A 13,042-nucleotide genomic window follows, 5' to 3' on the forward strand; every position below is an offset into this window, starting at 1 on the left:
GTTATCTCTAAGAAGCATTCCAGTGAAGCTTGACTCTAGAGAGGCCTTGTTGTTATGTGACCTCTTTAAGAGAAGACTGGTTGTTGGGTGATCTTATGAGGAGAAGCCCCTTGGTTAGGCGTGCTCTTACAGAAGCCTGGTTATCAGGTTATCTCTGAGAGAGAAGTTTGGTTTTTAGGTCACGTCTCCCATCGGAGACTGATTGTGGGGTGATCTGTAGTGAGTGGAAGGCTTGTGGTCAGACGATGTCTGACAGAGAATTCTTGTTAAGTCATGTCTGACAGAGAAACCTGTTTGTTACAGAGCTCTTACAGAGAAGCCTGATTGTTATGTGACCTCATAAAGAGAAGACTGGTTGTTAGGTGACATCCAAAAGAGACGCCTGGTGCTTAGGTGACCTCCAAAAGAGATGCCTGGTGATGAGGTGACTTCTGACAGAGAAGGTAAGTTGTTACATTATCTCTGACAGTGAAGACTGGTTGGTTGCTGACCTCACAAAGAGAAGCGTGGTTGTCAGGTGATCTCCAGTAAGGAGGAACCTGGTAGTCATGTGATCCATAATGAGGGTAAGCCTGGTAGGTTACCTCTGACCGAGAAGACCTATTGTTAGGTGACATCTGAGAGAGACGCCTGCTCATCAGGTTGTCTCTGACAGAGAAGAATGGTTGCTCAATCACGTCTTATAGGGAATACTGAATGTTAGGTGACCTGTAATGAGTGGAAGGCTTCTTGTTAGATGACTTCTCACAGAGAAGTCTTGTCAGGTGATGTCTGAAAGAGAAACCTGTTTAATACAGAGCGCGTACAGAGAATCCTGGTTGTTACGTGAGCTCATACAGGGAAGGCTGGTTTTTGGGTGATCTAATAAGGAGAAGCCTGTTGGTTAGGTGCTCTTACAGAAGCCTGGTTATCTGGTTATATGTGACAGAGAAGCATGGTTTTTAGGTCACCTCTTAAAGGGAAGACTGTTTTCTAGGAGATCGTATCAGTGGAAGGCTTGTTGTTAGATGAGCTCTGACAGAGAAGTTTGTAAGGTGATGTGTGACTGAGAAACCTGTTTGTTAAAGAGCTCTCACAGAGAAGCTTGGGTGTTATGTGACCTCATAAATGGAAGGATGGTTGTTTTGTGACCTAATAATGAGAAGCATGTTTGTCAGGTGAGCTCTTACAGAGAAGCCTGGTTGTTACGTGACCTCTGGAAGAGAAGCCTGTTTGTTAGGTCACTACTGATGGAGAAGCTTGATTGTTATGTAGTCTCTGACAGTGAAGACTTGTTGGTAGGTGACCTCATAAAGAAGCCTGGTTGTTCGGTGACCTCTAATGAGGCATACAGAGAAGCCTTGTTACAGAGAAGCCTAGTTGTTATGTGACCTCATAAAGGGAAGACTGGTTGTTGGGTGATCTAATAAGGAGATACCTGTTTGTTAGGCGAGCTCTGAGAGAAGCCTGGTTATCAGGTTCTCTCTGACAGACAAGCATGGTGGTTTGGTCACCTCTTAAAGGGAAGGCTGACTGTTACGTGATCTGTAATAAGTGGACGCCTTGTTGTTAGATGACTTCTGACAGAGAAGTCTTGTTGTTAGGTGATGTCTGACAGAGAAACCAGTTTGTTACATGACCACTTACACAGAAGCTTGGTTGTTAGGTGATCTCTGACAGAGAAGCATGTTTTTAAGGTGACATGTGATGGAGAAGCCTGGTTGTGAGGCAACCTCTGACAGAGAAGGCTGTTTGTTAAGGCAGCTCTTAAATAGAATCTTGATTATAAGGTTGTCTCTGTCAGAGAAGACTGGTTTGTAGGTGAACTCATAGAGAGAACACTGTTTTTTGGGTGATCTAAAAAGTAGCCGCCTGGTTGTTAAGTGACCTCGGAAAGAGAAGTCTACCTAGCAGTGTTCTGACAGAGAAGACTGTTGGTAGGTGACCTCACAAAGAGAAAACTTGCTGTTAAGTGATCTGTAATAAGGAGAAGCCTGTTTATTATGTGAGCTCTTAGAGAAACACTTGGATATTATGTGACCTCATAAAGAGAAACTGGTTGTTGGGTGATCTAAGAAGGAGAAGCCTGTTTGTTACGAGAGCTCTGACAGAAAAGCCTGGTTTTTAGGTGACTTCTGATGGATAAGGTTGGTTGTTATGTAATGTCTGACAGTGAAGACTGGTTGGTAGGTGACCTCGTGAAGAGAAGCCTGGTTCTTCGGTTATCTCTAAGAAGCATTCCAGTGAAGCTTGACTCTAGAGAGGCCTTGTTGTTATGTGACCTCTTTAAGAGAAGACTGGTTGTTGGGTGATCTTATGAGGAGAAGCCCCTTGGTTAGGCGTGCTCTTACAGAAGCCTGGTTATCAGGTTATCTCTGAGAGAGAAGTTTGGTTTTTAGGTCACGTCTCCCATCGGAGACTGATTGTGGGGTGATCTGTAGTGAGTGGAAGGCTTGTGGTCAGACGATGTCTGACAGAGAATTCTTGTTAAGTCATGTCTGACAGAGAAACCTGTTTGTTACAGAGCTCTTACAGAGAAGCCTGATTGTTATGTGACCTCATAAAGAGAAGACTGGTTGTTAGGTGACATCCAAAAGAGACGCCTGGTGCTTAGGTGACCTCCAAAAGAGATGCCTGGTGATGAGGTGACTTCTGACAGAGAAGGTAAGTTGTTACATTATCTCTGACAGTGAAGACTGGTTGGTTGCTGACCTCACAAAGAGAAGCGTGGTTGTCAGGTGATCTCCAGTAAGGAGGAACCTGGTAGTCATGTGATCCATAATGAGGGTAAGCCTGGTAGGTTACCTCTGACCGAGAAGACCTATTGTTAGGTGACATCTGAGAGAGACGCCTGCTCATCAGGTTGTCTCTGACAGAGAAGAATGGTTGCTCAATCACGTCTTATAGGGAATACTGAATGTTAGGTGACCTGTAATGAGTGGAAGGCTTCTTGTTAGATGACTTCTCACAGAGAAGTCTTGTCAGGTGATGTCTGAAAGAGAAACCTGTTTAATACAGAGCGCGTACAGAGAATCCTGGTTGTTACGTGAGCTCATACAGGGAAGGCTGGTTTTTGGGTGATCTAATAAGGAGAAGCCTGTTGGTTAGGTGCTCTTACAGAAGCCTGGTTATCTGGTTATATGTGACAGAGAAGCATGGTTTTTAGGTCACCTCTTAAAGGGAAGACTGTTTTCTAGGAGATCGTATCAGTGGAAGGCTTGTTGTTAGATGAGCTCTGACAGAGAAGTTTGTAAGGTGATGTGTGACTGAGAAACCTGTTTGTTAAAGAGCTCTCACAGAGAAGCTTGGGTGTTATGTGACCTCATAAATGGAAGGATGGTTGTTTTGTGACCTAATAATGAGAAGCATGTTTGTCAGGTGAGCTCTTACAGAGAAGCCTGGTTGTTACGTGACCTCTGGAAGAGAAGCCTGTTTGTTAGGTCACTACTGATGGAGAAGCTTGATTGTTATGTAGTCTCTGACAGTGAAGACTTGTTGGTAGGTGACCTCATAAAGAAGCCTGGTTGTTCGGTGACCTCTAATGAGGCATACAGAGAAGCCTTGTTACAGAGAAGCCTAGTTGTTATGTGACCTCATAAAGGGAAGACTGGTTGTTGGGTGATCTAATAAGGAGATACCTGTTTGTTAGGCGAGCTCTGAGAGAAGCCTGGTTATCAGGTTCTCTCTGACAGACAAGCATGGTGGTTTGGTCACCTCTTAAAGGGAAGGCTGACTGTTACGTGATCTGTAATAAGTGGACGCCTTGTTGTTAGATGACTTCTGACAGAGAAGTCTTGTTGTTAGGTGATGTCTGACAGAGAAACCAGTTTGTTACATGACCACTTACACAGAAGCTTGGTTGTTAGGTGATCTCTGACAGAGAAGCATGTTTTTAAGGTGACATGTGATGGAGAAGCCTGGTTGTGAGGCAACCTCTGACAGAGAAGGCTGTTTGTTAAGGCAGCTCTTAAATAGAATCTTGATTATAAGGTTGTCTCTGTCAGAGAAGACTGGTTTGTAGGTGAACTCATAGAGAGAACACTGTTTTTTGGGTGATCTAAAAAGTAGCCGCCTGGTTGTTAAGTGACCTCGGAAAGAGAAGTCTACCTAGCAGTGTTCTGACAGAGAAGACTGTTGGTAGGTGACCTCACAAAGAGAAAACTTGCTGTTAAGTGATCTGTAATAAGGAGAAGCCTGTTTATTATGTGAGCTCTTAGAGAAACACTTGGATATTATGTGACCTCATAAAGAGAAACTGGTTGTTGGGTGATCTAAGAAGGAGAAGCCTGTTTGTTACGAGAGCTCTGACAGAAAAGCCTGGTTTTTAGGTGACTTCTGATGGATAAGGTTGGTTGTTATGTAATGTCTGACAGTGAAGACTGGTTGGTAGGTGACCTCGTGAAGAGAAGCCTGGTTCTTCGGTTATCTCTAAGAAGCATTCCAGTGAAGCTTGACTCTAGAGAGGCCTTGTTGTTATGTGACCTCTTTAAGAGAAGACTGGTTGTTGGGTGATCTTATGAGGAGAAGCCCCTTGGTTAGGCGTGCTCTTACAGAAGCCTGGTTATCAGGTTATCTCTGAGAGAGAAGTTTGGTTTTTAGGTCACGTCTCCCATCGGAGACTGATTGTGGGGTGATCTGTAGTGAGTGGAAGGCTTGTGGTCAGACGATGTCTGACAGAGAATTCTTGTTAAGTCATGTCTGACAGAGAAACCTGTTTGTTACAGAGCTCTTACAGAGAAGCCTGATTGTTATGTGACCTCATAAAGAGAAGACTGGTTGTTAGGTGACATCCAAAAGAGACGCCTGGTGCTTAGGTGACCTCCAAAAGAGATGCCTGGTGATGAGGTGACTTCTGACAGAGAAGGTAAGTTGTTACATTATCTCTGACAGTGAAGACTGGTTGGTTGCTGACCTCACAAAGAGAAGCGTGGTTGTCAGGTGATCTCCAGTAAGGAGGAACCTGGTAGTCATGTGATCCATAATGAGGGTAAGCCTGGTAGGTTACCTCTGACCGAGAAGACCTATTGTTAGGTGACATCTGAGAGAGACGCCTGCTCATCAGGTTGTCTCTGACAGAGAAGAATGGTTGCTCAATCACGTCTTATAGGGAATACTGAATGTTAGGTGACCTGTAATGAGTGGAAGGCTTCTTGTTAGATGACTTCTCACAGAGAAGTCTTGTCAGGTGATGTCTGAAAGAGAAACCTGTTTAATACAGAGCGCGTACAGAGAATCCTGGTTGTTACGTGAGCTCATACAGGGAAGGCTGGTTTTTGGGTGATCTAATAAGGAGAAGCCTGTTGGTTAGGTGCTCTTACAGAAGCCTGGTTATCTGGTTATATGTGACAGAGAAGCATGGTTTTTAGGTCACCTCTTAAAGGGAAGACTGTTTTCTAGGAGATCGTATCAGTGGAAGGCTTGTTGTTAGATGAGCTCTGACAGAGAAGTTTGTAAGGTGATGTGTGACTGAGAAACCTGTTTGTTAAAGAGCTCTCACAGAGAAGCTTGGGTGTTATGTGACCTCATAAATGGAAGGATGGTTGTTTTGTGACCTAATAATGAGAAGCATGTTTGTCAGGTGAGCTCTTACAGAGAAGCCTGGTTGTTACGTGACCTCTGGAAGAGAAGCCTGTTTGTTAGGTCACTACTGATGGAGAAGCTTGATTGTTATGTAGTCTCTGACAGTGAAGACTTGTTGGTAGGTGACCTCATAAAGAAGCCTGGTTGTTCGGTGACCTCTAATGAGGCATACAGAGAAGCCTTGTTACAGAGAAGCCTAGTTGTTATGTGACCTCATAAAGGGAAGACTGGTTGTTGGGTGATCTAATAAGGAGATACCTGTTTGTTAGGCGAGCTCTGAGAGAAGCCTGGTTATCAGGTTCTCTCTGACAGACAAGCATGGTGGTTTGGTCACCTCTTAAAGGGAAGGCTGACTGTTACGTGATCTGTAATAAGTGGACGCCTTGTTGTTAGATGACTTCTGACAGAGAAGTCTTGTTGTTAGGTGATGTCTGACAGAGAAACCAGTTTGTTACATGACCACTTACACAGAAGCTTGGTTGTTAGGTGATCTCTGACAGAGAAGCATGTTTTTAAGGTGACATGTGATGGAGAAGCCTGGTTGTGAGGCAACCTCTGACAGAGAAGGCTGTTTGTTAAGGCAGCTCTTAAATAGAATCTTGATTATAAGGTTGTCTCTGTCAGAGAAGACTGGTTTGTAGGTGAACTCATAGAGAGAACACTGTTTTTTGGGTGATCTAAAAAGTAGCCGCCTGGTTGTTAAGTGACCTCGGAAAGAGAAGTCTACCTAGCAGTGTTCTGACAGAGAAGACTGTTGGTAGGTGACCTCACAAAGAGAAAACTTGCTGTTAAGTGATCTGTAATAAGGAGAAGCCTGTTTATTATGTGAGCTCTTAGAGAAACACTTGGATATTATGTGACCTCATAAAGAGAAACTGGTTGTTGGGTGATCTAAGAAGGAGAAGCCTGTTTGTTACGAGAGCTCTGACAGAAAAGCCTGGTTTTTAGGTGACTTCTGATGGATAAGGTTGGTTGTTATGTAATGTCTGACAGTGAAGACTGGTTGGTAGGTGACCTCGTGAAGAGAAGCCTGGTTCTTCGGTTATCTCTAAGAAGCATTCCAGTGAAGCTTGACTCTAGAGAGGCCTTGTTGTTATGTGACCTCTTTAAGAGAAGACTGGTTGTTGGGTGATCTTATGAGGAGAAGCCCCTTGGTTAGGCGTGCTCTTACAGAAGCCTGGTTATCAGGTTATCTCTGAGAGAGAAGTTTGGTTTTTAGGTCACGTCTCCCATCGGAGACTGATTGTGGGGTGATCTGTAGTGAGTGGAAGGCTTGTGGTCAGACGATGTCTGACAGAGAATTCTTGTTAAGTCATGTCTGACAGAGAAACCTGTTTGTTACAGAGCTCTTACAGAGAAGCCTGATTGTTATGTGACCTCATAAAGAGAAGACTGGTTGTTAGGTGACATCCAAAAGAGACGCCTGGTGCTTAGGTGACCTCCAAAAGAGATGCCTGGTGATGAGGTGACTTCTGACAGAGAAGGTAAGTTGTTACATTATCTCTGACAGTGAAGACTGGTTGGTTGCTGACCTCACAAAGAGAAGCGTGGTTGTCAGGTGATCTCCAGTAAGGAGGAACCTGGTAGTCATGTGATCCATAATGAGGGTAAGCCTGGTAGGTTACCTCTGACCGAGAAGACCTATTGTTAGGTGACATCTGAGAGAGACGCCTGCTCATCAGGTTGTCTCTGACAGAGAAGAATGGTTGCTCAATCACGTCTTATAGGGAATACTGAATGTTAGGTGACCTGTAATGAGTGGAAGGCTTCTTGTTAGATGACTTCTCACAGAGAAGTCTTGTCAGGTGATGTCTGAAAGAGAAACCTGTTTAATACAGAGCGCGTACAGAGAATCCTGGTTGTTACGTGAGCTCATACAGGGAAGGCTGGTTTTTGGGTGATCTAATAAGGAGAAGCCTGTTGGTTAGGTGCTCTTACAGAAGCCTGGTTATCTGGTTATATGTGACAGAGAAGCATGGTTTTTAGGTCACCTCTTAAAGGGAAGACTGTTTTCTAGGAGATCGTATCAGTGGAAGGCTTGTTGTTAGATGAGCTCTGACAGAGAAGTTTGTAAGGTGATGTGTGACTGAGAAACCTGTTTGTTAAAGAGCTCTCACAGAGAAGCTTGGGTGTTATGTGACCTCATAAATGGAAGGATGGTTGTTTTGTGACCTAATAATGAGAAGCATGTTTGTCAGGTGAGCTCTTACAGAGAAGCCTGGTTGTTACGTGACCTCTGGAAGAGAAGCCTGTTTGTTAGGTCACTACTGATGGAGAAGCTTGATTGTTATGTAGTCTCTGACAGTGAAGACTTGTTGGTAGGTGACCTCATAAAGAAGCCTGGTTGTTCGGTGACCTCTAATGAGGCATACAGAGAAGCCTTGTTACAGAGAAGCCTAGTTGTTATGTGACCTCATAAAGGGAAGACTGGTTGTTGGGTGATCTAATAAGGAGATACCTGTTTGTTAGGCGAGCTCTGAGAGAAGCCTGGTTATCAGGTTCTCTCTGACAGACAAGCATGGTGGTTTGGTCACCTCTTAAAGGGAAGGCTGACTGTTACGTGATCTGTAATAAGTGGACGCCTTGTTGTTAGATGACTTCTGACAGAGAAGTCTTGTTGTTAGGTGATGTCTGACAGAGAAACCAGTTTGTTACATGACCACTTACACAGAAGCTTGGTTGTTAGGTGATCTCTGACAGAGAAGCATGTTTTTAAGGTGACATGTGATGGAGAAGCCTGGTTGTGAGGCAACCTCTGACAGAGAAGGCTGTTTGTTAAGGCAGCTCTTAAATAGAATCTTGATTATAAGGTTGTCTCTGTCAGAGAAGACTGGTTTGTAGGTGAACTCATAGAGAGAACACTGTTTTTTGGGTGATCTAAAAAGTAGCCGCCTGGTTGTTAAGTGACCTCGGAAAGAGAAGTCTACCTAGCAGTGTTCTGACAGAGAAGACTGTTGGTAGGTGACCTCACAAAGAGAAAACTTGCTGTTAAGTGATCTGTAATAAGGAGAAGCCTGTTTATTATGTGAGCTCTTAGAGAAACACTTGGATATTATGTGACCTCATAAAGAGAAACTGGTTGTTGGGTGATCTAAGAAGGAGAAGCCTGTTTGTTACGAGAGCTCTGACAGAAAAGCCTGGTTTTTAGGTGACTTCTGATGGATAAGGTTGGTTGTTATGTAATGTCTGACAGTGAAGACTGGTTGGTAGGTGACCTCGTGAAGAGAAGCCTGGTTCTTCGGTTATCTCTAAGAAGCATTCCAGTGAAGCTTGACTCTAGAGAGGCCTTGTTGTTATGTGACCTCTTTAAGAGAAGACTGGTTGTTGGGTGATCTTATGAGGAGAAGCCCCTTGGTTAGGCGTGCTCTTACAGAAGCCTGGTTATCAGGTTATCTCTGAGAGAGAAGTTTGGTTTTTAGGTCACGTCTCCCATCGGAGACTGATTGTGGGGTGATCTGTAGTGAGTGGAAGGCTTGTGGTCAGACGATGTCTGACAGAGAATTCTTGTTAAGTCATGTCTGACAGAGAAACCTGTTTGTTACAGAGCTCTTACAGAGAAGCCTGATTGTTATGTGACCTCATAAAGAGAAGACTGGTTGTTAGGTGACATCCAAAAGAGACGCCTGGTGCTTAGGTGACCTCCAAAAGAGATGCCTGGTGATGAGGTGACTTCTGACAGAGAAGGTAAGTTGTTACATTATCTCTGACAGTGAAGACTGGTTGGTTGCTGACCTCACAAAGAGAAGCGTGGTTGTCAGGTGATCTCCAGTAAGGAGGAACCTGGTAGTCATGTGATCCATAATGAGGGTAAGCCTGGTAGGTTACCTCTGACCGAGAAGACCTATTGTTAGGTGACATCTGAGAGAGACGCCTGCTCATCAGGTTGTCTCTGACAGAGAAGAATGGTTGCTCAATCACGTCTTATAGGGAATACTGAATGTTAGGTGACCTGTAATGAGTGGAAGGCTTCTTGTTAGATGACTTCTCACAGAGAAGTCTTGTCAGGTGATGTCTGAAAGAGAAACCTGTTTAATACAGAGCGCGTACAGAGAATCCTGGTTGTTACGTGAGCTCATACAGGGAAGGCTGGTTTTTGGGTGATCTAATAAGGAGAAGCCTGTTGGTTAGGTGCTCTTACAGAAGCCTGGTTATCTGGTTATATGTGACAGAGAAGCATGGTTTTTAGGTCACCTCTTAAAGGGAAGACTGTTTTCTAGGAGATCGTATCAGTGGAAGGCTTGTTGTTAGATGAGCTCTGACAGAGAAGTTTGTAAGGTGATGTGTGACTGAGAAACCTGTTTGTTAAAGAGCTCTCACAGAGAAGCTTGGGTGTTATGTGACCTCATAAATGGAAGGATGGTTGTTTTGTGACCTAATAATGAGAAGCATGTTTGTCAGGTGAGCTCTTACAGAGAAGCCTGGTTGTTACGTGACCTCTGGAAGAGAAGCCTGTTTGTTAGGTCACTACTGATGGAGAAGCTTGATTGTTATGTAGTCTCTGACAGTGAAGACTTGTTGGTAGGTGACCTCATAAAGAAGCCTGGTTGTTCGGTGACCTCTAATGAGGCATACAGAGAAGCCTTGTTACAGAGAAGCCTAGTTGTTATGTGACCTCATAAAGGGAAGACTGGTTGTTGGGTGATCTAATAAGGAGATACCTGTTTGTTAGGCGAGCTCTGAGAGAAGCCTGGTTATCAGGTTCTCTCTGACAGACAAGCATGGTGGTTTGGTCACCTCTTAAAGGGAAGGCTGACTGTTACGTGATCTGTAATAAGTGGACGCCTTGTTGTTAGATGACTTCTGACAGAGAAGTCTTGTTGTTAGGTGATGTCTGACAGAGAAACCAGTTTGTTACATGACCACTTACACAGAAGCTTGGTTGTTAGGTGATCTCTGACAGAGAAGCATGTTTTTAAGGTGACATGTGATGGAGAAGCCTGGTTGTGAGGCAACCTCTGACAGAGAAGGCTGTTTGTTAAGGCAGCTCTTAAATAGAATCTTGATTATAAGGTTGTCTCTGTCAGAGAAGACTGGTTTGTAGGTGAACTCATAGAGAGAACACTGTTTTTTGGGTGATCTAAAAAGTAGCCGCCTGGTTGTTAAGTGACCTCGGAAAGAGAAGTCTACCTAGCAGTGTTCTGACAGAGAAGACTGTTGGTAGGTGACCTCACAAAGAGAAAACTTGCTGTTAAGTGATCTGTAATAAGGAGAAGCCTGTTTATTATGTGAGCTCTTAGAGAAACACTTGGATATTATGTGACCTCATAAAGAGAAACTGGTTGTTGGGTGATCTAAGAAGGAGAAGCCTGTTTGTTACGAGAGCTCTGACAGAAAAGCCTGGTTTTTAGGTGACTTCTGATGGATAAGGTTGGTTGTTATGTAATGTCTGACAGTGAAGACTGGTTGGTAGGTGACCTCGTGAAGAGAAGCCTGGTTCTTCGGTTATCTCTAAGAAGCATTCCAGTGAAGCTTGACTCTAGAGAGGCCTTGTTGTTATGTGACCTCTTTAAGAGAAGACTGGTTGTTGGGTGATCTTATGAGGAGAAGCCCCTTGGTTAGGCGTGCTCTTACAGAAGCCTGGTTATCAGGTTATCTCTGAGAGAGAAGTTTGGTTTTTAGGTCACGTCTCCCATCGGAGACTGATTGTGGGGTGATCTGTAGTGAGTGGAAGGCTTGTGGTCAGGCGATGTCTGACAGAGAATTCTTGTTAAGTCATGTCTGACAGAGAAACCTGTTTGTTACAGAGCTCTTACAGAGAAGCCTGATTGTTATGTGACCTCATAAAGAGAAGACTGGTTGTTAGGTGACATCCAAAAGAGACGCCTGGTGCTTAGGTGACCTCCAAAAGAGATGCCTGGTGATGAGGTGACTTCTGACAGAGAAGGTAAGTTGTTACATTATCTCTGACAGTGAAGACTGGTTGGTTGCTGACCTCACAAAGAGAAGCGTGGTTGTCAGGTGATCTCCAGTAAGGAGGAACCTGGTAGTCATGTGATCCATAATGAGGGTAAGCCTGGTAGGTTACCTCTGACCGAGAAGACCTATTGTTAGGTGACATCTGAGAGAGACGCCTGCTCATCAGGTTGTCTCTGACAGAGAAGAATGGTTGCTCAATCACGTCTTATAGGGAATACTGAATGTTAGGTGACCTGTAATGAGTGGAAGGCTTCTTGTTAGATGACTTCTCACAGAGAAGTCTTGTCAGGTGATGTCTGAAAGAGAAACCTGTTTAATACAGAGCGCGTACAGAGAATCCTGGTTGTTACGTGACCTCATACAGGGAAGGCTGGTTTTTGGGTGATCTAATAAGGAGAAGCCTGTTGGTTAGGTGCTCTTACAGAAGCCTGGTTATCTGGTTATATGTGACAGAGAAGCATGGTTTTTAGGTCACCTCTTAAAGGGAAGACTGTTTTCTAGGAGATCGTATCAGTGGAAGGCTTGTTGTTAGATGAGCTCTGACAGAGAAGTTTGTAAGGTGATGTGTGACTGAGAAACCTGTTTGTTAAAGAGCTCTCACAGAGAAGCTTGGGTGTTATGTGACCTCATAAATGGAAGGATGGTTGTTTTGTGACCTAATAATGAGAAGCATGTTTGTCAGGTGAGCTCTTACAGAGAAGCCTGGTTGTTACGTGACCTCTGGAAGAGAAGCCTGTTTGTTAGGTCACTACTGATGGAGAAGCTTGATTGTTATGTAGTCTCTGACAGTGAAGACTTGTTGGTAGGTGACCTCATAAAGAAGCCTGGTTGTTCGGTGACCTCTAATGAGGCATACAGAGAAGCCTTGTTACAGAGAAGCCTAGTTGTTATGTGACCTCATAAAGGGAAGACTGGTTGTTGGGTGATCTAATAAGGAGATACCTGTTTGTTAGGCGAGCTCTGAGAGAAGCCTGGTTATCAGGTTCTCTCTGACAGACAAGCATGGTGGTTTGGTCACCTCTTAAAGGGAAGGCTGACTGTTACGTGATCTGTAATAAGTGGACGCCTTGTTGTTAGATGACTTCTGACAGAGAAGTCTTGTTGTTAGGTGATGTCTGACAGAGAAACCAGTTTGTTACATGACCACTTACACAGAAGCTTGGTTGTTAGGTGATCTCTGACAGAGAAGCATGTTTTTAAGGTGACATGTGATGGAGAAGCCTGGTTGTGAGGCAACCTCTGACAGAGAAGGCTGTTTGTTAAGGCAGCTCTTAAATAGAATCTTGATTATAAGGTTGTCTCTGTCAGAGAAGACTGGTTTGTAGGTGAACTCATAGAGAGAACACTGTTTTTTGGGTGATCTAAAAAGTAGCCGCCTGGTTGTTAAGTGACCTCGGAAAGAGAAGTCTACCTAGCAGTGTTCTGACAGAGAAGACTGTTGGTAGGTGACCTCACAAAGAGAAAACTTGCTGTTAAGTGATCTGTAATAAGGAGAAGCCTGTTTATTATGTGAGCTCTTAGAGAAACACTTGGATATTATGTGACCTCATAAAGAGAAACTGGTTGT

This window comes from Manis pentadactyla, chromosome 4 (assembly GCF_030020395.1).
Source record: "Manis pentadactyla isolate mManPen7 chromosome 4, mManPen7.hap1, whole genome shotgun sequence".
In the NCBI taxonomy this organism is placed as follows: Eukaryota; Metazoa; Chordata; class Mammalia; order Pholidota; family Manidae; genus Manis; species Manis pentadactyla.